This window comes from Gallus gallus, chromosome 2 (genome assembly GCF_016699485.2).
Source record: "Gallus gallus isolate bGalGal1 chromosome 2, bGalGal1.mat.broiler.GRCg7b, whole genome shotgun sequence".
Lineage (NCBI taxonomy): Eukaryota > Metazoa > Chordata > Aves > Galliformes > Phasianidae > Gallus > Gallus gallus.
In genome coordinates, this window is record NC_052533.1 from 67,922,714 (window position 1) to 67,947,432 (window position 24,719).

The 24,719-nt window shown below is 46.5% G+C and overlaps 1 long non-coding RNA gene across 1 annotated transcript; it reads right to left on the reverse strand.

Annotated features, from left to right (window-relative positions):
• Positions 1 to 13,372: 13,372 nt before the first annotated feature.
• On the reverse strand, positions 13,373 to 18,876 carry LOC121109722. The gene is made up of 3 exons (XR_005857390.2): positions 18,849 to 18,876; positions 16,512 to 16,658; positions 13,373 to 13,507 (listed from the first exon to the last, which is right to left on the reverse strand). It is a non-coding gene; the product is annotated as an uncharacterized LOC121109722 (long non-coding RNA).
• Between the last annotated feature and the right edge of the window lie 5,843 nt (positions 18,877 to 24,719).

Consider the following 24,719-nt stretch of genomic DNA (forward strand, 5'->3'; position numbering starts at 1 on the left):
CTCCTGGTTAGACCATAAGGAACTTCTGTGTGCACCGAACATCCTTCAGAATAAAACCCTCATCAATATGAACTCAAAGGTTCTTGGAAAAGAAGCATTACATCCTGACCTTTAAAATGTGCAGTCACGGTTAGAAAGACCAACTGATGCCAGCACGAGCTGCAGAAGAGTCATGAGTCACTTGTGAAATTTCTGCTGCAGAAGGAACACATTATCCCTTCCCTCCGCTGGTAGTGCCAGTCTCTTGCTGTCTTAGGAGTCCCATCTGCTGCTGCCCAAATTAGACACATAGCTCTCACCATCACTGTGCAAAACAGTCGCTGCCAGCGCTCAGAGCATGGCATTCTACACAGCCTGAGCATCTTAGCTACAGCCAGGGAAACCCCTCTCCTGCCACGTGTGGCTTACGTCCCATGGAAGGCCTCAAGAGAGGTACGGCTCCTGCAACTGCCAGAGCTGATTTCTCAACACTGGGACTTTGAAGGTTTTAGCCAGCAAGCCAGACTGTACAACAAGAGGGATCTTCCTCCAGGCTGGGAGTTGCCATCATAAACCTATGGACAAGATGAGGTCTGGCAAAAAGAAGAAAAGAGCTCCTCAGCTGCACATTTCACAGTATTACTTGAGGTGTAGGGTAGTCAGCTGCTACTGCTCACTTGACTCCAGCTCTACATACTTTAGCTGGCTCAGGGCACACACTGTTACTGTTGAAAAAGACCTCAGACTTCAGCTGACCTCAGTGCACCATTGCTGTTTCAATCCACAGCTTACATTAACCTGGAAATAATGCAAGAGTGCTTGCCAGACCAGATGTTACACACGACCATTCAGTTAAAGTAGGTTGTGAAAATACATACATCCAAGGGAAAAACCCTCACTTTCCCCATGCTGTCTCCTTCAATGTATGCGTTTATGTTGAGAAGTTCATAGTTCAAATTATCAGTCTGTGAATTAGGAAATTAGGAAATTAGGAAGCAAAAGTGAAATCACAGAATTGGAAGGGACCTCTAGAGATCATTGAGTCCAACCCCTCTGCAAAGCAGGCTCCCTACAGCAGGCTGCACAGCTAGGCATCCAGGTGGGCCTTGAATAACTCCAGAGAAGGAGAATCCACCACCTCCCTGGGCAGCCTGGTCCAGTGCTCCGTCACCCTCACCGTGAAGAAGTTCTTTCACATATGCTGTGGAACATCCTAAGCTTCAGTTTATGGCCATTTCCCCTTGAGCAGGTTTAATGCTTTAATGTTTGCCCTTTGGGGACATCCAGTATTCAGTTCAGGTGTAAATCTATACTATTAACTTCTCCATTTGGCGATCCTCTTGAAAATAGAACAAAGAATTGGAAATCTCTTGATGAGTAAATGTTTCATGCTGGAGATTCTTCTCATTTTCTAATTCCGAAGAATGAGTAGGTTGCACTGAAATAATGACACTCGTGTAAGCTTTTTAAGTCTGCTATATACTTATTAGGACTATATAGGACATAAGTGGGATGGCTTACAATCTGGGATATTTGAGGAAAAGCATCACAAAAATCATTCTGGTAAAAAGAAAAAAATCAATGGAAATCAATAAAAAAATAGAGTCGATACCTCCTAAGGGGAAAGAAATCTAAATAAATTTCTGGTCCTACTGAAACAAATAGCCCCACTTCAGAGATCTTTGAAGGGCCAGTGCATCAAATTTGGTATTTAGTACCAAAATCAAGAAAGTTGAGCAAACCTGAAGTGGGAAACTGTTGTACAAAAAATGATGAGCGCATCAGCTCAGGTAGTATTCAGCCTCAGCCCCTAGAGTGCCGCAAATTTCCACTTCTCCTTTCCTGGTTGGGTGGTTTGGTTTTTTGGTAGTGTTGCCCAGTTTTGAAGCCAGATGTGTTTCTTTTTTCATAAAGAAGAAGAGTGGTTCCTGCATGAAGGATACAAGGCATCATCCACACATAGAGAGACACATTCTCATTCCAGTTTAGCAAAGGTGCTCCAACACAGAATTATAGAATCACTCATCATAGAGTATCCCAAGTTGGAAGAGACCCACAAGGATCATCGAGTCCATCTCCTGGCTCCACACAATCAAAATTCCCACCCTTGTGGGGAGCTGCAGGCTGCCATGAGGCCTCCCCTCAGCCTTGTCTTGTTTGAGCTGAACAAACCAAGGCACTTCAACCGTTCCAGGGCAGACCAGAGCAGAGTTTGAGTATATGCATACCTCAAACTTACTTGCATATAAAAGTGATGATGCTTGTACTTTGCTTAGCAGAAAGAGACATTTCAAGTGGTTGAAGCCCAAAGCCTCACTCATTTCCTTTATCCTCAGTTACAGACTATCCTTAATAATTGAAAACAAGTGATGGCCATACATTTACGCCATTTCACCCTGCCTCTATTTCATCCCTATCTCAAGGGATGTTTTTAACAGGATATAATTATCATCCACAATCACCTACTAACTCTTGAAAATAATAGGCTAGTCATCCTTGCTTTCTCTAGAATGTATTGAATGAGCAATCAGTATTTCCAAGAGGAACACTGCTTTTTTTTTTTCTTTTTTTTTCCTCCCCACAGTGTGGAAGTATCACAAGCTCTGAAAAAGTGAGAAAACCTGGCTAAAGAAGGATTGGTCAAAGGCTTTAATAACTAATGGTTTAACATGCTTTTTTTTTTTTTCTGTCAAAAGTACTCTTAGCATCTTCCCCTTGATTAAGCCAATCCCAAGTTTACTGACTTCATCCCTTTTTCTCCCGTTTATTTCATTTGATACATAACTATTCTTACTCCTTAAATACTTACCGTTACATACCAATGAGATGCCTTTTGATGGTCTTTGAAAGGCATTCCTTTAATAAATCTTCTCTTAGCCCAGATGATGTTTTCTTGCTGTGTCTTGTGCCAGATATCTTCGTCCCTCCAATTTCAGCCTCAGTGTAACTTAAGAGCAACCCTGAAGCGGGCTAGAGAACAGATATGCCAGCTGACTGTAAGAGGCCCATTTTGGTACTGAGGAGAGCCCAGACCTCTGTTGGAAGAAGGCTGATACCTCAGGGTGCAATTAAATGCACACCTACACACAGCAGTGACCAGTTTTTGCAAGTCTCAGGAGACTCCATTGCCTCTGTCACTGTAGACTTTCTGCTCCTGCAATGCTGGCCAAACAAGGTTGCTCGGTATCCCTTTTCCAGCGGTGTTAAGATTTGCCTGCTGCAAGAGAAGACATCATCTATAGAGGCCAGTTTGCTGAAAGGCCAACATGGATGAGGCCTGCACTGCTTCCAAGGTGGGCAATGATGCTGCTTCCAGAGCTGGTTGGCTCAGGACCGGTGTGGACTAGTGTGTTTGCCTGAGGTCTCCATTCAAGAGCTTCCTTTCCTTCCACCCTAAACCTGAACCACCTGTTTTGGAGAAAAACTCACCTGTCTGTGACTGATCCTTCCTCTGTACTTGTGCAGTGACCAAGGTGTTGATCAGGGCCTCTAGAAAGTAATAACATGCAAAATGAAATAGTAACTTAGAAATTCTCTCTTAGTCAGGGACGCATTTTGCTTTTATACCTTTAATATGCCTGGTGTACTCTGAGATGCTAAATGAATAACAAACCATAATACTTTGAGTTTGCCTAGGGATGATAAAAATGCCCCGGTGATAGAAGGCTTAAATTGGAAAATGCTGTGAACACGCAGTCCACAGTGCAGCTTTCTTATCTGACTTGACAACGAGCTTTATCACTTCCTAGAGAAAAGGTGGAAAAAAATCAATTAAACCACATGAATTACGCTGCTGAAACCTTTTTGTGGGATCCCTAAAAAGGTACTCCAGTTCCTTGGGAAGGGATGTTCTGTACCAGGATTTTAAATCCTTTTACAATTTAATTGCTAGTCTGCATTGGAAGATAGTTGCAAGATAGTTTTGCCCAATTCTTTTTTTCTCTTCCTTTCCCATTTCTAAGGTTCTCCGGGGATCATCATTCTTCAGCTCTGAACACTCTGTTTAAATGCTTCAAAAACAAAAAATATCCCAAACCCTTTGAAATGTGAATGTCTAGCTTGGATATGTAGCTTAAATCCAGCATCTTATGAACTCCAAGGGGTTCCCAGCTCCATAAATACCCCCGAACATCACACCTTGGCTAATTTTAAATGTATGCTGTCCGAAGAGCTCATGTTTTTTAAGCACTTGAAGAGCATAGTAATGAACAGGAGACAAAAGCCAAAGGAATGTGACAGATAGGAGAATTTCAAACCGCAAGTGCCAGAAATGTGAACATGCCTTTTCCTTTTAAAGCTCATTATCATAAAGAAGAAATAAATCTGCTGAAGCTGATTTGGGACACACAGCCCAACAAGAGGTTTCCTCTCACCAGAGCTCTGAAAATACTTTGACTTCTTTTGCCATCTGCCAAGTGCTTTTCACACACTGTTTACTTAATCTTAACCCTCTCCTGGGGGACCATTAAGAAATTACTGAGTTCTTTTCCAAGGTGCAGAAATTGAAATAAACATAGTTGAGCCTCATCATTTAAGAATTTATCCCCCGCAGATGTAATGTCTTCAGCAATTCCATCTTCGGGAGTGATGGCTGAAGGAAGCAGCTGGAGAGGACAAGAAACAGGAGGTTCCAAAGAAAGCAAACAGATGAAAGAAGGAGAATGTGATAATCATACCCTGCAGTGGGAACAGTTGTTTAGAAGCTCTGTAAGATGCCTGAAAAGTACGGCAAAATCCACAGGTGCAGTGATGCAGCAGGAGGTGAAGGTGGTGCCTCCAAGCAGCAAACCTTCTCTAGTGGAAGCAGGGGGCAATCCACACAGCCCTATGCTTCACTCAGCCCACTCTCAGGGAGTTCTGTATTCCTAACCTGCATCGCTTGACCCTGTCAAGAGCCAGCATGAAGATCCCTTTTATAGACCTGTACCCATATAAAAAGGAGTTTAAAATGGAAGCGAAATAATTGGACCAGTCAGAACTTCCAAGAAAATGTATCTGCACTGCAAAAATCTTGTTTTGCCAAAGCTCGCGTGATATGTAGTTACATATTAGTTGTGATGAAACTCTGGATGATGTCTGAAAACTGGCATTATCTTCCTACTGTCAACCAGGTGTAAGTACACATAAATGATCAGGATTTTCAGTCTTGCAATAGATGCTTCAACACAGTTCTGTCGCTTAAACATGGTTGCCCTAGGATGACAGCATGAGCTGCTCCAACCCTGCTTTGGCATGTCCTGCCTTTTCTCTCCATCAGCTCTGGAGCTTTTCTAATCCTACTGCATTTCGGTTCAGGCAGTGAACTGAGCAAAAAGTTACTGGATTTTTAATTACTTTCTTTAACTTTGTGATTATAGTTTTGCTTCCACTACTTTTCTGTTTTACTCTTTAAACTGTCTCATCATTGGGCAAATTTTATGTTGAGGCAAAGCAAGTGTTTGCCTAGGGCTGGCACTACACTTGTTCCTGATCTGATTTACACCAGCTTAAACTGTAATGGACATGAATCCTAAATGTTTTCTAATCTCCAGGCTTGGGCCAGAGTTATACACTTTAGAGCTATTACTAGCTATACCCTAGGGATCTCTTCAAGGTCAAAACTTGCTCTTTGCAGAGACCACCAAGCAGACATCACAGACATACTATTAATTAGATACTGCATTTGAGTTTACTTAATCTGGCAACTTATTTGGTGCAGACCTCATCTCCTATTACACATACTTTGAACTACTCAGTCTGTTTTCAATGTTCTTTGCTTAAATCCAAGCAAATGTATTTCCCAAATCCCAGCCCACCCATGATACAGAACTATCAAAAAACTTTAAATATTTTCATTTGTGCTCCCTTCTCAAAGAAACAGAGGAACATAGATGTGTACCATACTTGTATGTGCTAGCACTCAAAGAAGTTGTCCTGTTCTACTTAAACAGCTGCAGAGGCAGTTTCTTGGTTTGGATTTAGAAACGTATGTGTAGCCATCCTCAGAGGTGCCCAATTCCTCCTGGCTATCATCATACCGCCACCTGCAACCTTTTCTGAACCACCCCTTCCACTTGCTGGCAGCTAGGGATGAGCACAGCAGCAATAGGGTGGGACTCAAGAGTACATGGTGGGACAGTGAAGTGTTCTCTGGTGCCCGGGGACATATCCCACACACTAGGGACAAAAGTAAACAGATGGAGTAGTTGCAAAAAGGTCATGGATATGTCCCATGGAGATGGAGGGTGAAAAATGCACAAGGCAGAGAGGTGCAATATAAAAACAGAGAAAAATAAGCAATTTTATAGCTTGGCATGGTGTCACAAAGGTGTTGTGTCCCCATCACTGGTTTTCACAGGTTTAGCAGTGCAACATCAGCACAACATGGTTGCCACTGTTCATGTTGTTGACTTCTAGACCAGTTATTAACTATTGTAAGTGTAATTGGTACAAAAAATAGTTTGCTAATCCCATAACAGCACCCAGAAAGAACGGATGTGTTCCTGCAAGACTTTATAGAATCACAGAATATCCTCAGTTGGAAGGGACCCACGAGGATCATTGAGTCCAGCTCCCAGCTCCACACAGGACCACTCAAAATCCAAACCCCATCTCTGAGAGCGCTGTCCAAACACTCCTTGAACTCCGGCACTTGGGCACTCTGACACCTACCTGGCAGAAAGCCACGTCCTCTGTGTCCCCTGTGGCCTCTCCAACTGCAGGAACCAACCCACCCTGCTTTTGGGCTGCAGAGTGTGCCCTAGCTCCCTACCAGTGTCTGTTGTCAGCAGGGAGCACAACCGTGGGAGATGTGCCCTGGGAGAAGAACTGCTCAGCCTCCAGGGAGGAGGTAAGTAGGCTGAGGCGCATCAGGAAATTGTAATGAATCAACTGCTGGGATTGTGCTCTACCATCCCTGAGACAGATGTGTCAGCTGTTTACAACATAAGAAACAAAGGATACCCTACTCTCTGCTTCTAGACAGCAAGGGACCTAAGAGACAGAGGGGAATGAAAGCAGACATCTGCCCAGGGCAGCAGGAAAATCCCCTCCATACCTACCTCACCCTCCAAGGTGTCTTTATACAAGGTACAAGGATGTGGAACTTGATAGATGAAGGTCCATCCAGGTTGGAAGGGTCACATAGGGTTAGTCAGACTGTCCTCCATACCATGGCTACCTCTGTCAAGAAAAAAAAGAAGTGTTGTGGTCATGGCCGACTCCATTCCGAGGGAAACAGAGTAAGAGACGTTACTGAAAAGCTCACTATCATGGTATGACCCTCTGATTATTATCCATTATCTGGAGAGGTCCCAGTCAATTGGAAGCCAGTAAATGTTGTCCTACTTTTCAAGAATGGCAAGAAGAAAATCTCCGGCAATTACATGCCTTTTGGTCTCGCTTTGTTGCCTGGAAAATTGTAAGATTATTCTGGGAGTTACTGAAAAACACCTGAAAACAATGAAGTCATTGGTCACAGCCAACGTGTTCACGAGGGGAAGGTCCTGTTCTTAATCTCCTTTTATGACAGTGCTACCCACTTAATTGACCAAGGGAAGCCCATTAGTATAATACTTTTGGATTTCAGCAAACCTTTTATACTGTTTGTCACAGCATCCTTCTGGAAAAACTGTTCAGCGTACAATTAGACAAAAACAGAATGCGATGGGTGAACAATTGGCTGACAGGTCGGGCTCAGAGGGCTATAGTAAGTGAGCTTATATCAGGCTGGTGGCCAGTCGCTGGCAGGGCTCCATTTCAGGGCCAGATCCCTTTAATTTTTTTCTGAAATGACCTGGACACAGGCCTCCAACATATACTGAGTAAGTCTGTGGACAGCACTAAACTGGGAGGAGCTGTTAACTCCCTCAGGAATGAAGAAGCCTTGCAGAGAGATCCTGACAAATTGGAGAGCTGGGCAAACAGCTCTGTAACTCTCAGAGTTCAAGGAGCGTTTGGACAACACTCTCAGACACAGTTTGATTTTCGTGCTGTCCTGTGTGGAGGCAGGACTTAGAGTCAATGATGATGTGCGTCCCTTCCACTTGGGATATTCTGTGAATGCAGTGAACAAAGGTGACTAAGGAGAGGTAGAATTAATTAAACTGGTAAGATTGATGTTCTCCTTCTTGCCATGGCAATAAACCATCTGGCAGAACCGTAAAGAAGCCATACATGATGTGACATAGACAGGCTAACTCCACTCCTGATAACAACAGCAATGCAAGTGTGTCCGTACCGGCTGAGGCTTGGGACTGGCGGGTGTTAACCCTGCCACAGTGCACCCCGCAGGGCCTGGTGCTGGAGTGGACACCAGGTCTGTGGAGGAACACAGCAGGTCTTTCATGGCACAGCCTGAGTGTCCTCCCAGAAACGGGCCCAGGCCCTGGCCTGGATGGAGGAGATCTTCGCTGCAGGACAGGCTGGGGAGAAAATCCAGACTTGCTGGACAACAGCTGAGATAAATGAGCGGCTTTTTGGTTTTTTTTTTTTTTTTGTGTGTGTGTGTGTGTGTGTGTGTGTGTTTTTTTTTCCCCTATCTCTGAGGAAGAATCCCTGCCTGGCGCTTTTAATTAGCCAAATCATGGCCGTCATTGTGTTCCGCAGCTCATTAAGTACTAGGAGTCTGCCTCAGACATTATGGGGAAATTACAGAGCCAGTCTTGCTAAGACTCCTTCCAAGCAGAAGAACACACCTCCCCGAATCACACTTCTGTTTCACCCAAGCTCGTTTTCTTTCTCTTTAGCAGTGTGCCTTCCTAGTAATAACTAAGGGCTTCCTCATAGCAGTGCTTTTATCAGGATAATTAAATAAACAAATAAATGGAAATCAAGAGGCAGGCAGACCTCTGTTACCAGGGGTAGTGACCTCTCACTCTTACCACTGGGACAGCTGAGGAGCACATACATTTTCTTCAAGATGCCTTTCAAGGGGTCTTAACATTTTGCTATCAAACCACAAAGGCCACGTAGTCCTGCAATGGAAGGTCCTCTCCCTTGCAGGGGTGTATGAGGCTTTGCTTATAAATGTGGCACACGTCACTGTTGTAATTCTTCCCCTGCGTAACGGTTTACCTGTCTATTGGAGGCAGCTGTAGGACAGGCTGCAGTTCAAATATAGCGTGTTACAGAAACAGGCGACGTCTTCCCACACTGATCATATTTTTTCTCACCTTGTTGTTGCTCTAAAAAAATCATAGCTCTGCACCCATCCCTACTAGAGCACACATTTATATGCAAAAAGCACAGGAAGAACCACTGAATGAAAGACGTCCGTGTTTGAAACCTGTATTGAAATCTTACTCTATCCACAAAAAGGGTTGCTAACGAAGAGATTTCAGCTACTCGTACTCACCTTAAGCGTTTAATTACAGAAAGCCTTTGAGATCTCAGGCAAGGACGCAGGTTCCATTATACTCAGCACAAACAGAACAAAAGGGCGGCGTGTGTGCAGCACGGGTGTAAGGCCGGGCACAGCGGTCAGTCAATGGGGAAGTGCACAGAGGCAATGAAGAGATATTCATCAGTGCGAGATGTCCTGATCTCAGCATCCTGGAGGCTTAGCCCCTGTCATTTCTTTTTATCAGCATCATAACAGCGCAGGGTGCTTTGAGGGGGCCAGTGAGAGACGTCAAGAAAACAGTCTCACGCGTGCCTTCTTCAGTAAGAAAAGCAGCATTGGATAAAACCTGGTGGTGTTCATTTCACTGGCTTGGCCAGAAAGCGGAGACAGCAGCACTTACGGGGATGCCAGCTTGAGGGGCTGACCATTTTGGTGGGGACAGGGATGGTGTGGCTGAGCATGAGCACAGGAAATGGCAGAGGGAGGGAAGAAGCAGCTCCGAACCAAGATCAGGGGAGACAGAGAGTTTGTCAGAGTCTGTCACTAAAAACAAACATGCTCTTTACTCTCTTTTCCTTCAAAATACCAAATCTCCCTGGGAAAATAGTTTCTTTTATAAAACCATCACTGTGCTGTTTGGCAGTTTGACTCCCGTCCGAGTCCTGCGATGAAGTTAAGAACTGGACCACGTGCTTCCTGCTAAAGCAGAACATCACCTTGGAAGATACGCTCTGTTTCAGTGTCTGCCTTTAGCGAGGCAAACTGATAGGTCCCACGGGGCAGCAGATGCAATACCCCTGCTATGCTGCCCACTGATTTACCAGGACTGCAGACAAGATACTGACCTGTCAATAGAACACATTTCAATTTAATTTTCTTCAAGGCAGAAAAACAAAAGGAATGCCCTCCTCCCCTCCCCAGAAAAGAGGAGATTTTTGGTGCCTGAACGTCTGCCTGTTCGCTTTCAAAATCTGCTTTTATTTATCCTCTGGTTTGCATTGATCTCTAGTGATAAACATGCCAGCTGACAGAATTTAGCTCTAACAGGCAATCCTTCTTCCCTCTGCCAAAAGTGATCGGGTTTCTTCCCTGAATGGCACTCGGGAGTCTTCAGTCGAGTTGAAATATATCTCAATTCAAAGGATTATAACCAAATTAAGTACAGCTTTGCTCTCAACGATTCCATTTCATTTTTTTAAATGATCTTCAGAATTTGTTCTCAGTCAGGTTTGTGGACAGATCGTGTTGTTTTCTGAAACACGATGCAAGTTTCTCACCACACCTTCACGTACCACAGAGCCTCCTCCTCTTCCCTCAGCCTGTTTGGGCCTTCCCGCCTCACCCTCCTTGGCCAAGCGCCTCCTGCTGTCTCTCCTCTCACTTTCCATTGCTGCTTCCAGAACCAAATGCTCAGCCATCAGCCTGCTGGCACAGTCACCTCCATATGCTCATCCATACGAGTCCCCAGCATGTGATAGAATGCCCCAAGGCATCTCAAGACCTTTATCCTGCAGCAGACATCAGCTGGAGCCTACAGGCAGCTGGGTTGCTGCTCAGGAGCCCCACACCTGATGGGTATGGGGTGAAAATTAACTTCTCATGGCCTTCAAAGAAAGAAAGAAAGAAGGAAAGAAGAAAAGAAGGGAAGAGACCAGCCCATCTCCTCCTTGCTGCTGCTGGTGAATCCCTTTTCCTGCATCCTCTGTTTTGTTTTCCTCCTAGGCTCTCTCTGTGTGTATGTACCTGCATGTAGCCATCCCCACGTCCCACCAGTGAAACAACCCACAGACTCAGTGGCTGAAATGGCTCAGTGCTGCACACCACAGTCTGCCATATTTGCAGTATGGCACTTTTCGTTTTGATGCTGGGAACGGGGAGCCCATCTTTGGGAGCTCCCACATTTGCATGCCGATACTTCTGAGCTTTCACACCGGGACCTCTGAATTTCCCACCTGACTGAGATCTATGAAGTGTGAGTGCATGCACAAGAACAATTCTTGCCATGAATGTATTTCTACGTGGGGTTTCCCCAGTTTCTCACTTCTCTGTCTGCTGTAATGCAACCTCGTAACCCAGTTAAAACAGAAGTTGTAGCGGGTCAAGTAGCCCAGCATATAAAGCAATAAGCAGCATAAGCACTGCTTGTGCTTCACATAGTCAGGAACTATTTGGGAGTCGTGAGCTAGCAACGACCCAGTCCTTATTGAGGAGTTGGCAGTTTGGACCCTGCAGGGAATGAGGACTCTTGCAGCTCTATTACAGTTATTATCTAATAGCTAATATAATCAGTAGCTTAAATCAAATAAATTTCAAACAGTAATGATGAATTAATGCATCTGTATATAAGATTCAATACCTTATGTAAAAAAGTAGATTTTTAAGGGGTAAGGCATTTTGCTTTTACTAAGCTTCCTGCCATTGCAGAAACTCAATTTTAATGTGTTGGTGAAAACCTAGCAAGAAAAGCCATACAATTATTATGAACACATTCCTGAGAAATCCCTGTGACACCACCAATTGTTTCAGTTTTAGAAGGGAAATGTGTTCAGTTCACAACTCGACTGTCTTTGCTTCTGGTCACTTAACACCACAACATAAATGTCTCTTGATCAGGGTTAATGGGGCTTCCTGTATGCAAATTTCCACGGTTCAAGTAAGAAAGTGAAAGTGCACCCAGCCAGGAGCACTCGAGCTGCACGGGGGTGAGTTGAAGCCCAAAGGCTCGATGCCAGCAGAGCTGGGCATAGCAGGGGTCCCTGGCCCCTGGATAGTGAGGATCTGAACAGAGCATCCTGAGCCCAGCTGATGTGGGAGGGCAGCTGCTCCCCATCACGTTCCTGAGGAGGAGAAGGAGGATGTGGAAGCAGACGGACATTGTTTAGCTTGGCCGTCCTTGCCTCCCACCGCAGCCACTCTCTGAGCCGTCTTCTTTCCCTGGCTGCATCCAGTCGTTCCCACAGTAAGCCCGGTCTGGGCACGGGATGCTTGTGTTCAGCTATTGCTTTGGGTGTAGCAGAAGTTTTCCTGAGGAGTTCAAGTCCGTACTTCAAACCCTTTACAGCTTTGGCCAGACAGGAGCAGGTTTCCCTGGCAAGGCTGGAAGTGGCTGTCCAGCATCCAGCTCTCCTCCTTGCCGAGTGGCGGAGAGGCAGAAGGTGCGGGAGCTCTTCACAAAAACCCACAAGAATCCCATAGTGGAAAGCGTTCGGCAGCTGGAAACACCGGATTCAAGCCAGTCGCCCTGAATGCGAAAACAGTCACCTAGTTTCATACCCTCCTTTGTGTCTGTTTGTATAGCCTTGTGCCACAGGTGGGCTGGCACCGGCCCCGCTCCACAGAGAAGTAGACAGAGATATCCAAAACCGCACAGCAGATCAGTGAGCCACATTCAAAACAAACACACACATAAATCCTTAGAATAAAAGAAAAGCACATTTGTCTGTAACGATGTTTTCCTAGGATCACACTGTGAGCTGTGACTCCAGCTGATGATTTCAGGTCTGTGAGCAGACAGTGGATACACAGCAAGCCCTCATTTCCTGCAGAACCGCATCATGGAGAGATGCTTGGACAGAAGGAAGCAGCTTGGATACCAGCTACCTGGCCTGAAATGGGCTTCCTCTATTTCTCACTTCACAGTGATTTAAGACTTTGGAGTTTCATAACAATTGGCTCATAACTTGTTTTATGTAAGTTACCACATCTCCATCTCATGTGAGAGATGCAGAAGACTCGCTATTAGTCTGTCTTACCCTTCCTTAAAGGAAGAAAGGAGGAGGGAAAAGTGTTTTGCCCCATGAAAGAAAAAAGACCCAAAAACACACAGTCTCTTAAAATAACCTTTTATAAAACATTAAACAATTGGTAGATTCCCACTCTTGCTCCAAGTCCCACACAAACAGTGCCTGTATGCACACGGGAACCTGCGAGATGATGCAGCAACAAAACCAACACAAATTATCATCAGCAGGGGCTCTGAACTATCTGGGGAAACATATGTCAGGATCACTCCTAGAGCAAGCAGCCCTGGCTGCTCTGCTCTTTTTATTACCAGAAAGGAGTTTGATGGCAGAAGAGTGAGCTATGCTTTTATTGTTTGTCACGCAGATCCCCCTAGCACTGTTCTGTGTAGCTGTCCTCATTAGGTTATGTGCAGAGATATCATATCACTTGGCTTAACTGCATCTTCCAGCAACAGAAATACGCCTGTAGGACAGAAGCCATAACTTCATTAGCTCAGCCAGCAGAGGGAACCGCTAATCAGCATTAATTGCTCACACAGGCCTTAAGTGCATCCTGTCCAGTCCAGTAAACACCCAAGAGGTGATCGTTCTTCTCACATTTTGCTGTGTGCCAGGCCATGCCAGTGTCTAAACACCCTCCCCAGTGCCCCTGCTGCCCTCCTCTCCCCTCACCTTCACCTCACAGCTTGAGGCGTGATGAGCTCTGGAGCCAGCTCTGCACAATGACATTTTTGTGTCTCTGTTCGCCTGAGAACTCAGCCAAGCTGAAATCCTGGCTGAAACATGCCACGTCCTTTTCCTCATCCATCCCGTACTGTTCCATGCCCTAGTGCATTTGGTGACCCAGCAGTTCTTACTCAGCTAAAATTCTGCAGAGCCAGAAGCAGATTTGACATATGTGTCAGAGGAAACGGCTTAGTGATGGGACTCTGTAGGCCAGGCAGATGGTTGGGCTCAAGGATCACGCAGGTCTTTTCCAACCTGGATGGTTCTATGATAACAGTGTGCAGCTGGGCTGCCAGCTGGTGCCATATCACCCACAAAGGCACAGGTTCTTTTGCAATCCCCCCCCAGCTCACACAGGCAGACCTCACCCACAAGGCACAAAACACCCTTGGCCCTCAGGGTGCTGGTGGCCAACAACCACCAAAGCTCTGTGGTGACCAGCAGCAGGCCAAGGCATGATTCACATGCAGCCCCATCCCACCTCTGGCCAATGCACTATACAGAATCACAGAATATCCCAAGCTGGAAAGGTCCCACAAGGGTCATTGAATCCAGCTCCCAGCTCTACACAGGGTTTGGATTTTGGGTGGTGATGCGTCCAAACACAACCTGAACTCTGGCACTTGGGGCCGTGCCCACAGCCCTGGGCAGCCTGTTCCATGCCCACCGCCCTCTGGTGTAGAACCTTCCCTAACCCCCAGCTGCCCCTTCCCTGACACAGCTCCACGCTGTTCCCGCCCTGTCGCTGTCACACAGGGCAGAGCTCAGCACTGCCCCTCCGCTCTCCTCATGAGGAGCTGCAGCCGCCATGAGGCCTCCCCTCAGCTCCTCTGCTCTGCGCTGAGCAAACCAGGGCCCTCAGCGACTCCTCGTACCTAACATCTTCCAGCAGCTTCCCAGTGACATTTGCTACTGATGCTGCATTCATAGCAAAGGAACTGGCTGTGACAGCCCCAGCTCCATGGCAGCTCTATGCCACTCCATTCCCTACTTGCAGAGCAAAGCAAAGAAAAGGTGTTGGTGGGTGGGCATCCAGCCTGCTGCATGCAAATAAAGCCAGCGGGGAGCTCTGTTTGGAAGAATATAATGAATTAACCTGGAAGTGGGCCAGGATTCAAGTAACACTAATTAGGGGTTTAAAATTAATGCAGTGCTAAGCACCTGCTTCCCTCAGCGGTGAGAAAGGTTCCCTGAAAAGGTGTTGTGCCTGATTTGTGCTTTGACAGCCTTAGGAGGGAGGGTGCTTTTACCACCTGAATTAATTGCTCAGAGCTCTCCCTGGGCCCTCACGTGGAGTCAGAGCCTTTGTAGGAGGGAGGGAGATGCAGGAGAGCAGCTGCAGCGTGGTGCTCCTGTTGGAATATGGCAGCGCCTGAAGTGCTGCAGATCCACTGTAACTTTCCTCATAATGCAGCCATGCTTAGCTTAGGAGTTTTCCACTCTTCCTTTTCTTCTGCAGCCTATGTGAACAAAACCTGCCTTAGCTGCTCCTTTTCCAGCTTGGATTGATTATTTATTTATTTATTTATTTATTTATTTTGTCCTGCAAAAATTGATAAGGATGGCCACGTGTTCCAAAAATCCCTTCACAGCTCTTCAGAGCCCCCTTCCTTGGTGGGAACCAGCCCTGGGCAGCTTAGTTCTGGGCAGCCAGTTACAGCACTTGTCATTCTCGCACTTGTTGATGCTATTTCAGTGCCTTCATCTGCAACATCTGGTTGCCTTAGATACACGAGGTAACTACGGCAACTAGATATTACAGGGAGAGGGAAGAGGAACACATCAACACTGCTGAATTTGGCAGGCTCTAAAATAGCTTTGCTGTGGGGCAGGGCAGGAGGTCCGGCAGCATGAGGCGGCCTCTCTGCTGGCCTGAGAGCATCAGCAATGTTGGGGATGCTCAGAGAGAGGAGGCCAGCAAAGGAAGGAGTTGGGAGCTGCACACTTCCACCCCAGTTTTCCAAGTGAGTGGAGGAGGTGGAAGGGCTGTAGCGAGCAAGATTGCAGTGAACCTGAACGCGCTCACATCCCAAATGCCACTGCTTTAATGGTGCCTTGGTGACAGGGCACCATTTTGCAGCATTGTAAAGCAGATCACAAAAGGGTGCATAGTTGTCATTTGCTGATTATTTTGATGCTTTCTGGAATAATTAGTTAATATGTGAGAAGGTGAGCAGCTCTTGGGCTGTGCATGGAGGGCTGTAGTCATGCAGGCGGTTGCTAAAGTGAAACACCCCCGTGGCCCCTCTGCTCCAGACAGCAGGGAGGAGTGGGTGTTCTCAGAGCTGAGAGCGAACCACCCGAGATTGCCAGAGAGACGTGTTTATGCCCAAAATGTCTGTCTGACTCCTGATTTTTTTTTGGTTCCAGGAAAAGCTTTCTTAATAAATCCATGTGAAAATTTGGATCCGTGTGCTGCATGAATATCCTTCACCACGATCATTCCTACACAAAAAATTTTCTCTATGTGGTTAGGACAAATCCTTCGTTTCTTACTTGACTCAATATTACAGACATGGGGAAACAGAAGGAAGCCAGCACTGTGGTCTGATGCATGTCATTACAAGTACCTGTCGAGTTGGGTTGGGATGCTCAGACAGTTCACCAGCACCAGTCCTGCAAATGGAAGTCATCCCTCATTAACCCTGGCGGCATCGCCTTCAGCCACAAAGGGTGCTGCTTCACTATGTTGCTTGCATATGAAATCTGAGTGTCTAAACCAGAAGGTCCCCCCTTCTCACCTCGGCATGCTGTCTGAGTGAAGTCTGCAAGGACTTTTCCATAGGACATCTTCCTCATTACACAGGCTGGTTGGTAATGAACATAAAGCCATACTTCTGGTAAAATGTCCTCTTGGAATTCTTTGCTATTATCTTTGGAGACGTGAACTAGTTAGATGAATAGAAATTAAATTTGCTGTCAGTAAATGTAAAGTAATCCAGGCTGGAGGCTTAATGAGAGCATTTCAAGCACCTTAAGGGCTCTAAATGAACTGTCTCAGTTTCATAAAGTGACCCAGGTGGCAATGCAGAGCTCAACAGGCAATCAAAAATGTTGACAAGACGTTAGGAAGTTTAAAGAGTGGGCCAAAAGACAGAAAAAGAACAGATTTTAAGACATTTCAAGTGACCAGGCATTAGGCAGACCCAGGAATAATACTGTGTATTCACTGCTCGACAGGTTTCACAACAGGTATCATCACAAGGGCTTGGGGAAGTTCTTAAACACAACAAATCTGAAACCTTCCCAACGAATGAGAGATTTGAAGGAATGAGATGACATGCCCTGCAAAGCAGAAAAGTAGGAGAGGTCCTGAAGATGAGAGCGGGCAATGAGAAATGATGTGGAGAAGAGAGATCAGGGGCTTCTTGTTTTCCTTCTTTGCAGAACAAGGGAATGTTCAGCAAATTGGTAGATGGGAAGTGCACACAGAAAAAAGGAAATACTTTCTCAAAAACCATGTAGTATAAATCCCAGGAGATGGCTGAGAAGGAGGTTACCCGGCCATCCTTTCCTGTTTGGTATCTGCAGCACAGTCCTAGATGCTGTCTCCTTGGTCACCCCACATCACAGTCTGACTCCTTAGCTTGAAGCCAGGATGAAACTGGCTATGTAGCAAGGTGCATGAGGTTTGGCAGCTCTGCTCTGCTTAGCTGTGGGGTTGAAAGCCACCGGCAGAGGTGTAGTAACAAATATGTGATGATTAAGAGCTATAGCTGCTGGCTCAATGAATGTAGGTCAGAGCTGCAAAATCTTAATCTAGAGAGGAAGTATGAATGTCAAAAACAATCAGATTCATGCGGGATTGCAAGTTGTGTGGGTAGCCTGCACCCTCAGAGCTCACCCAAATTAACTGACAGAGGATGTATCTGTAATCAAGCAGATGTGAATGGACTGAGCAGCACGACCTCCTGCACACACAGCGACCTTGTCAGGTACTCTGTGAAGATTACAAACATCTTCCATCCATCTCGCAGCACATGGCCTGGACCTTTCAACAGTGGTGCAGCAAACAGACTTCTGCTTTACAAGGCCTCCGTGAGAGCATTTTTCCTGACACGTGCCAAACCTCATATGTGATTCTGTCACATAACCAGCACAGCTGGGTGCAGAACATCCAATGATTTCAAAGGGGATGTCGTGCTTGGGCAGCTTGCACAACCTGGGAACCCTGAGCTACGCGCAAAGTCTTTGGTCCTGTGTCAGCCTTAATATGGGATAAGCTGCTCTAATCAGACACCCACTCAGGGAGGGAAAAAAAGAGCCTTTGAGTCTTGCTCTTTGCAGACACGTATCTTTCTCACTGTTAATCTGAAAAGTGACATTGATTATCTTCTCTGTGTGGTGCCATCATTACTTCATTTATATATATTGAGGTCTACGGCAAAAACTTTTGTGAAAAGAACCATAAATTTCAAACAGGACTTGAAAACTGGCATGGGGGAAGGAAGAAAAAGGCCCACGTCTATTCAAAACTTGGGGAGAAATTGACATGGTTGTAACCTACTGGGATGAAGGCCTACAGGCTCTCTCAAGGAACACGTTGAAGTAACAGTTACGGTAATGGCCTCAAGTTGCTCCAGGAGGGATTCAGGTTGGATATTAGTAAAAATCTCTTCTCAGAAAGAGTGGTGAGGGGTTGGAACAGGCTGCCCAGAGAGGTGATGGAGTCACCATCCCTGGAGGTGTTCAAGAAACGTGTAATTGTGATATTGAGGGACATGGTTAGTATGCATGGTAGGGATGGGTCAGTGGTTGGACTGGATGGTCCTAGTGGTCTTTTCCAACCTGACTGATTCTATGATTAAGTAAGGTTTTTCATTAAGTAGGTTTTTCTCTTCATAGTGCCCTACACGGTGGCTTGAACACTGTTCTCACCTTTGGTCACTCCCTGATACAAGGACATTAAGCCCTGTTTTTGTCTACTGAGGCGAAAGCGTAGCCTTGGTTTGTGTGATGGGACCTGGGCTTTATAGGAATGGATTTTTTAGATGGGTTTGAACTCAGGGAAGGCAACTGATTTATTTATTTTTAACCTAGAAGGTGACACAATCGGAACTGTAAATACTCCCAATTACCTCTTTTTATACAAGGAGGTCTGCAGTGAACAATACAGCCCATGTATCAGAGCGAGAGCGTGGTGGTTGCTCAGGTGGCTCCCATGCGCATGTGCTCCATTCTAGAAGCCCATAAACACTGTAAGTTGTGACTGGTTCAGTTAGTGATTTGAATGATGCTGGTTCATCTAGAGGTGGTTTGCTGTATGTAAAAGATGATGGGATAATCTGCTGTGCAACCAAGTGTTGTGTAACCTCAGCTTTGCTCAGCTATTTTAAAATCTATCCTAAGGAAAACCAAGTCGTGTTTGTGGTGTTTTCAATCAGGTTTGAGTCTGGACACAGGTGTTCTACCAGTTCCTGATGCTGTGGTAGCTGCTCATGCAAGGAAAGTCCACAGGGCTATCAATCACTTGGCTTCCAATCGTTGCTTTAAAGAAGTACATTTTTACAGTAGCTGTGTTACATCTACGTGCTATTTTTTAATCTCAGTAAGTAGTCTTTGCTCACAGATCAACCATCTTACATCAGTGCTTTTTTTAGACTCTGAAGTGGAAAAAACGCACACAAGTACACTCCACCTCTGATACTGTAAATGTCATCATTCAGACTCTGCAAAAGTTATGGTAGGTATTTCATAAGTTGATTTGTTTTTGTCGTGTTGAGAGAGAATTGCTTTCTCCCTCACTTCAGGGAAGGATGCACAGGTTGGGCTCAGCGAGTGAAACTATATCCATACTGTAATTTTCCATACGGTGTATTTCAGGGTTCCTTTTTCTCTTCTAAGACTCCCCCCCCCCCCCCCCCCCCAAGAATTTCTACTCTCAAAGGCAGCTCAGAAATGAGAACACTTCGAGGAAAGGATTTCAGAAGGAGGCAGCTCTCGCCCCAGCAGAACAAGAGCCAGATAAGAACGCTTTAATACCAGCACAAAACAGTCTTTGACTTCAAAGGTTTAATTCCTAGCTGGCACAAGACGGATAAAACCAATCATTTCCTCCTCAGATTTTGTTTTCTCCTAATTGAATGTCTGCTCTCGCAAAGCGTGCTGGTGAATGGCACTCAGTGCTGGCTGCAGCCCAGCCTGCCAAGCCACTGCGTGTATCCGTCTGATAAAACGCATAACCATGTGCATTGTGTGCACGCAGCCCGACGTCCCACTGACTTTGACAGGCAATGAGATCTCTTTTGGATCAACATCTGTGAGAGTGGTGAGACACTGGTACAGGTTGCCCAGAGAGGTTGCAGCTGCATCCTCCCTGGAGGCATTCAAGGCCAGGCCGGGTGGGGCTTTGAGCAACCTGGTCTAGGGAGGTGACCCTGCCTATAGCAGGGGGTTGGAAGGAGATGATCCCTTCCAGCCCAAACCATTCCTGTGCAGGCGCTGCCCCAGGGCTCCACCTAGCGGTGCCGGTGCCGGCGGCAGAGGGGACAGGATGTGTATGATACCGAAATCGCAGAGATGTAGGTTTTGTTTCCTTTTGTTCTGTTTTATTTAAGGTCCCCGAACCTGAAGAGTCCTTCTGGGCAGCCTCACAGCCCGAAGCGATGGGATCACCCCGACGGTGGGGGATGGACTGCCTGGTGGATGCCAGCCTGGAGGAGAGAACTAACACCCCGTGTGTGAGCATGGATGGGGCTGTTAGGGATGTTACATGCGCCGTGGAATCACGGAATCACCAAGGTTGGAAAAGACCATTAAGATCACCCAGTCCAGCCATCATCCCTATGCCACCACCATGCCCACTAACCATGTCCCATAGGCTGCTTATTTCAACACAGCCCTCTGGGGCTCTGGCACGCTTTGCTCTGGCACACAGCTCACAAGCAATCCTGCGTGGTGCTGCTGCTGCTCAGGACAGCAAGTGCCCACCTCAGTGCATTCCATGCACACGGCCTGCGGGGAACACGCGCTGCATGGGGACTTCTGAGCTTCCACGTCGATCACATTGCTCAAACATGAGAGTGAGTCACCCACCGCACTGACAGCCACGACCTTTGTATCTACACCAAAAACAGGAATGGTGAGCTTCGGAGAGGGAAAGAAAACTAGAAAAAAAAAAAAGAGGGAAAAAAAAAGAAAAAAAGAAAAAAAGAAGCCAAAGCCAAGCACAGCTTTGCTGTTTGAAACACAGTCAGCTGCAGGGTAAGGAAGTTGCTGCCGGTGGGTTTGTTTGCTGTGCCTACGTCAGCTACGGGGGCTCCCACCAGCAGCAGCACAGTCCCTGCAGCAGCCGTGTTCTGGTCACAGTGAGGCAGAGCAGAGCTGTGTGCATCTGCCTGGTAGAAAGCTCACACCTTTGTCCTTTTTTTTGTCCAGTAACACCTCCAGAGAGTTTTGTCCAGTAACACCTCCTGCTTACAGCAGTCCTGCCCTCCTGCAGCAGAAGAGGGCTGTGAGAGGGCAAAATGGTGGCACCACGGCAGTGCTCACTCTAAGTGTAATCTCAGCAAAACATGGGGATCCAACAGCTATCAGATCCTCTTTATCAGAGCAGATAAAAGTGTGATGCAATGGACCCAGGTGGAAAGGAAAAGGGAAAGGGAAAGGGAAAGGGAAAGGGAAAGGGAAAGGGAAAGGGAAAGGGAAAGGGAAAGGGAAAGGAAAAGGAAAAGGAAAAGGAAAAGGAAAAGGAAAAGGAAAAGGAAAAGGAAAAGGAAAAGGAAAAGGAAAAGGAAAAGGAAAAGGAAAAGGAAAAGGAAAAGGAAAAGGAAAGCCTTAGAATGCGGCAGCACTACATGTGGCAGGCTGACCTGGCTCACACGACCCAAGCCCTGAAGCAGGTTTATTTCCATGCTTCTCTCTATGCCACCCGTGCAGCATCCTTCCAAACAAAAGAAACAGCTCCTTGCAGTGACCGTTTGGGTAAATGAAGATGATGAGCTGGATGAGCTTCTGATGTGCAGCGAAGCGCTGCCCGCCCGGCAGACCTGTCGGCTCCGCAGTGTGAGGATGAAAAGAGCAGGGCTGCACTGCAGGACGCCTTCACCAGCAGCCCGCTGAGGAGATGATTAGAGCCACTCGCATCCATCCCACTCCGCAGTGCTCTCAGAGAGCGTTCTCAGGAGGAAGTTTGGCTGCACACCAGCAGGCAGCTGCATTTTTAAGTGGACGCCCCTGGTAAAGGACCGCTTTCCACGTTACAGAGAGAGCTCTGCCATCTGTCGTCTGGCTCATTTATCACCAACTAAGCTTGCAAAAAGCCCAGCGAGGAACTGAAATGATGCAAAAAGCAAATGTCCTTAGGGAAACAGGGCTATGTGTTCCCCACAGGGAGCGGGAACTTCTGTACTTCAGGACACTAAAAGAGAGAAATAAATGCTAGAAAGAATCAAAAGCGGAGAAAGTAGAGGAAACAAGCTGCTTCATAAAGACTAAGCAATTAAGAACTTTAATGTCTAGCCCGCATGCTGAAAAACACCTCCTAAATCCTCATTTAAGGAGCTTCAAACAACGGAGACTTCACTAATAGGAAAAGCCTATTAGGGCCGTGGTTTCTGCATCTGAAAAGCTGGTGCTCCTGCGCTGCCTTGTGATTTTGTCTCTTCTGCAGCTGCCTATGGCCAATTTCACTTTGTTTTTCCGACGCTAATTTTCTAAGAGAGGCACAGATGGAAACCTGAGGCTGCTGAGCTCCTTCCCTGAGGGAGGAGGGAGCTGCTCTATGCAGGCTTCACCTGGTGTAAAGCACCCGGGGTGGCAAAGCCAAAACGGCGCTGCCACCTGCCCTGCCTCCCTGAAGGGCAAAACGTGCACAGAAACCAGCACGGTTGAAGAGTCAGCTGCTGAGAGAACTCAGCTGCAGAAAGGAGCGTGAGAGGTATGGAAGAGGGAACAGGCTCCCAAAGGAGTCGAGAAAAGTACTGCTGAGGCATGCAGAGATGCAGACTGAAGCCCAGCCGGAGCCCAGACCTCCAAGAGGCATCAAGAATAGCAAGGAAGTCTTGACATATTGTATGTAAATAGCCATATAGGCCAAGGAAAAGGCAGGCCCGCTGCTGAACAGACAGTCAGGTTAATTACAGATGGCAAAACGTGAAGGTTTTCCTTCAGCTCTTCTTTGCCTTCATCTCCATGAGTACAGTCAGCCTCGCAGGCCTCTCTTGAAGCAATGAGAAAGCAGATGGTGAACTCTGACAGTGGAAGAGGGCTGGGTTAGCTGAGGTAGGCATTAGCTTCTCTTGGCTTTCTTCTTGGAAATAACTTTTATGAGAATCTGCTCCATAGTTTTTCCAGGGACTCAAGTGAGGCTGACTCATCTGTAATTTCCCAAATCTTTCTTTGCACTTGTTGTAGATGGGTGTAATATATGGCCTTTTCCAGTCATCTGGGACTTCCCCTGCTACAAATGTCGAAGTGTGGCTTTGCAGTTGCATCGTCCGGCCCTCTAAGCCCTCTCAAGCACATGCTGTCAAGTCCTGTCGACTGGTGTATGCTCAGCTTGTATGAGTGGTCCTGGCACTTCTGAGCTTCTTCAGCCTCCTTGGCAGCTTTCCCTGGGAACAATTTCCCAGAATCTGGGTGCAATTTCCTTGAAATTGGGTGCAATTCTGTGTATGATCTGTTGCAGATAATGCTTAGAACTCTGAGTCCATCAGTAGAAATGTCAGATGCAACAGATCTCACGCTAATAAAAGCTAGTGTAACGTCCGGAGATCAACCAGGTTAAGCAGCATAAAAAACGTGGTAATCGTCAGCCAAAATGAAGAAGCCACAGCCAGATATCCAAAAGGAGAAAAGGCAGTGTTAAGACACATCCAATAGGGCACTCTGGGCTCTCATCCAGCACAATAGGGCTCCCAAACGTGATGCTGTACCCTGTCATTGCCTCACTCATAAGCCAGGGAGAATTGTAGCAGTGCATTTCCCTGTGTTTGGGCCCACATACACTCACACTTTAAACAAAAACACAGCAAATATTTGACAATGCGGCGAGGAGCACTGGTGGGCCCTGAAGGCAAGAGTGGAGAGGCAGACAGTCCAGCTGCGGAGAGGACACCAACACTGGTAGCCCCCAACAGCTTTGATGCCCCACAGAAGGCAAAACAAGGCAAGCAGACTTATGGAATTGCGAGCAATGGGAAATGCATTGGGCGGCTGCTAAGGAGAGGACCCTCATGGTGTGACTTTCACTAAACTGCCTCCTAGAATGGGTTTGAAGGTGTAACAAAGACTGAAAATAACATTTACTCAGCTTAAGTAAATCATCCCATACACAGTGGAGCTGGAAAGGAAGTAATATAGGAAAAAACCTTTAAGAACAGGAAAAAAAGAAAAGAGGATTTTCTCCTGCACTATCTCCTCTGGAAAGGATGCCATGTGCAATCAGCAATGCCATCTGAACAGCAGCAGTTCCTCCTCTTGGCTCGAGGGGGAAATGCTGCTCTTTGATTTGTCCCTCACAGCATTTTGCTGATGTGAACTCAGCAATCACATGTAAAGAAACATTTTTTTACTATGTAAATGGATTGCACAGACTGGAACCGTAAGGAGCTGTGCGAATGCGTCTTCCCTACTCTGGTCTTCCCACTCAACAAGATGACTGACACTGCAGCACAGAGGCAGAGTAAACTCATATGGCAGAGCTCCGGGAGAAATAATTTATTGTATAGAAACAACTCACTCTTCATTCTAGAAACTAAGACAGCGCAATGGAAAAGGAGGAAAGGAGAAACACCATCCCATGACAATCTTTCGCTCTGAAATGGAGCTTATTGCTGTTGGTGCTGGGCATCCAGGTGCCCACTATGGTCTCAAGCAGCCTGATTTTCCAAGAGATGCATGAATGCATGTTGCAGACATTTAGCATCCTGGGGCAGCGGTGGGTGAGAATCCCCCATGAGACCAAATTCTGCCTGGCAGAGCTCTCCCATGTCCACATTTGCAAGCGA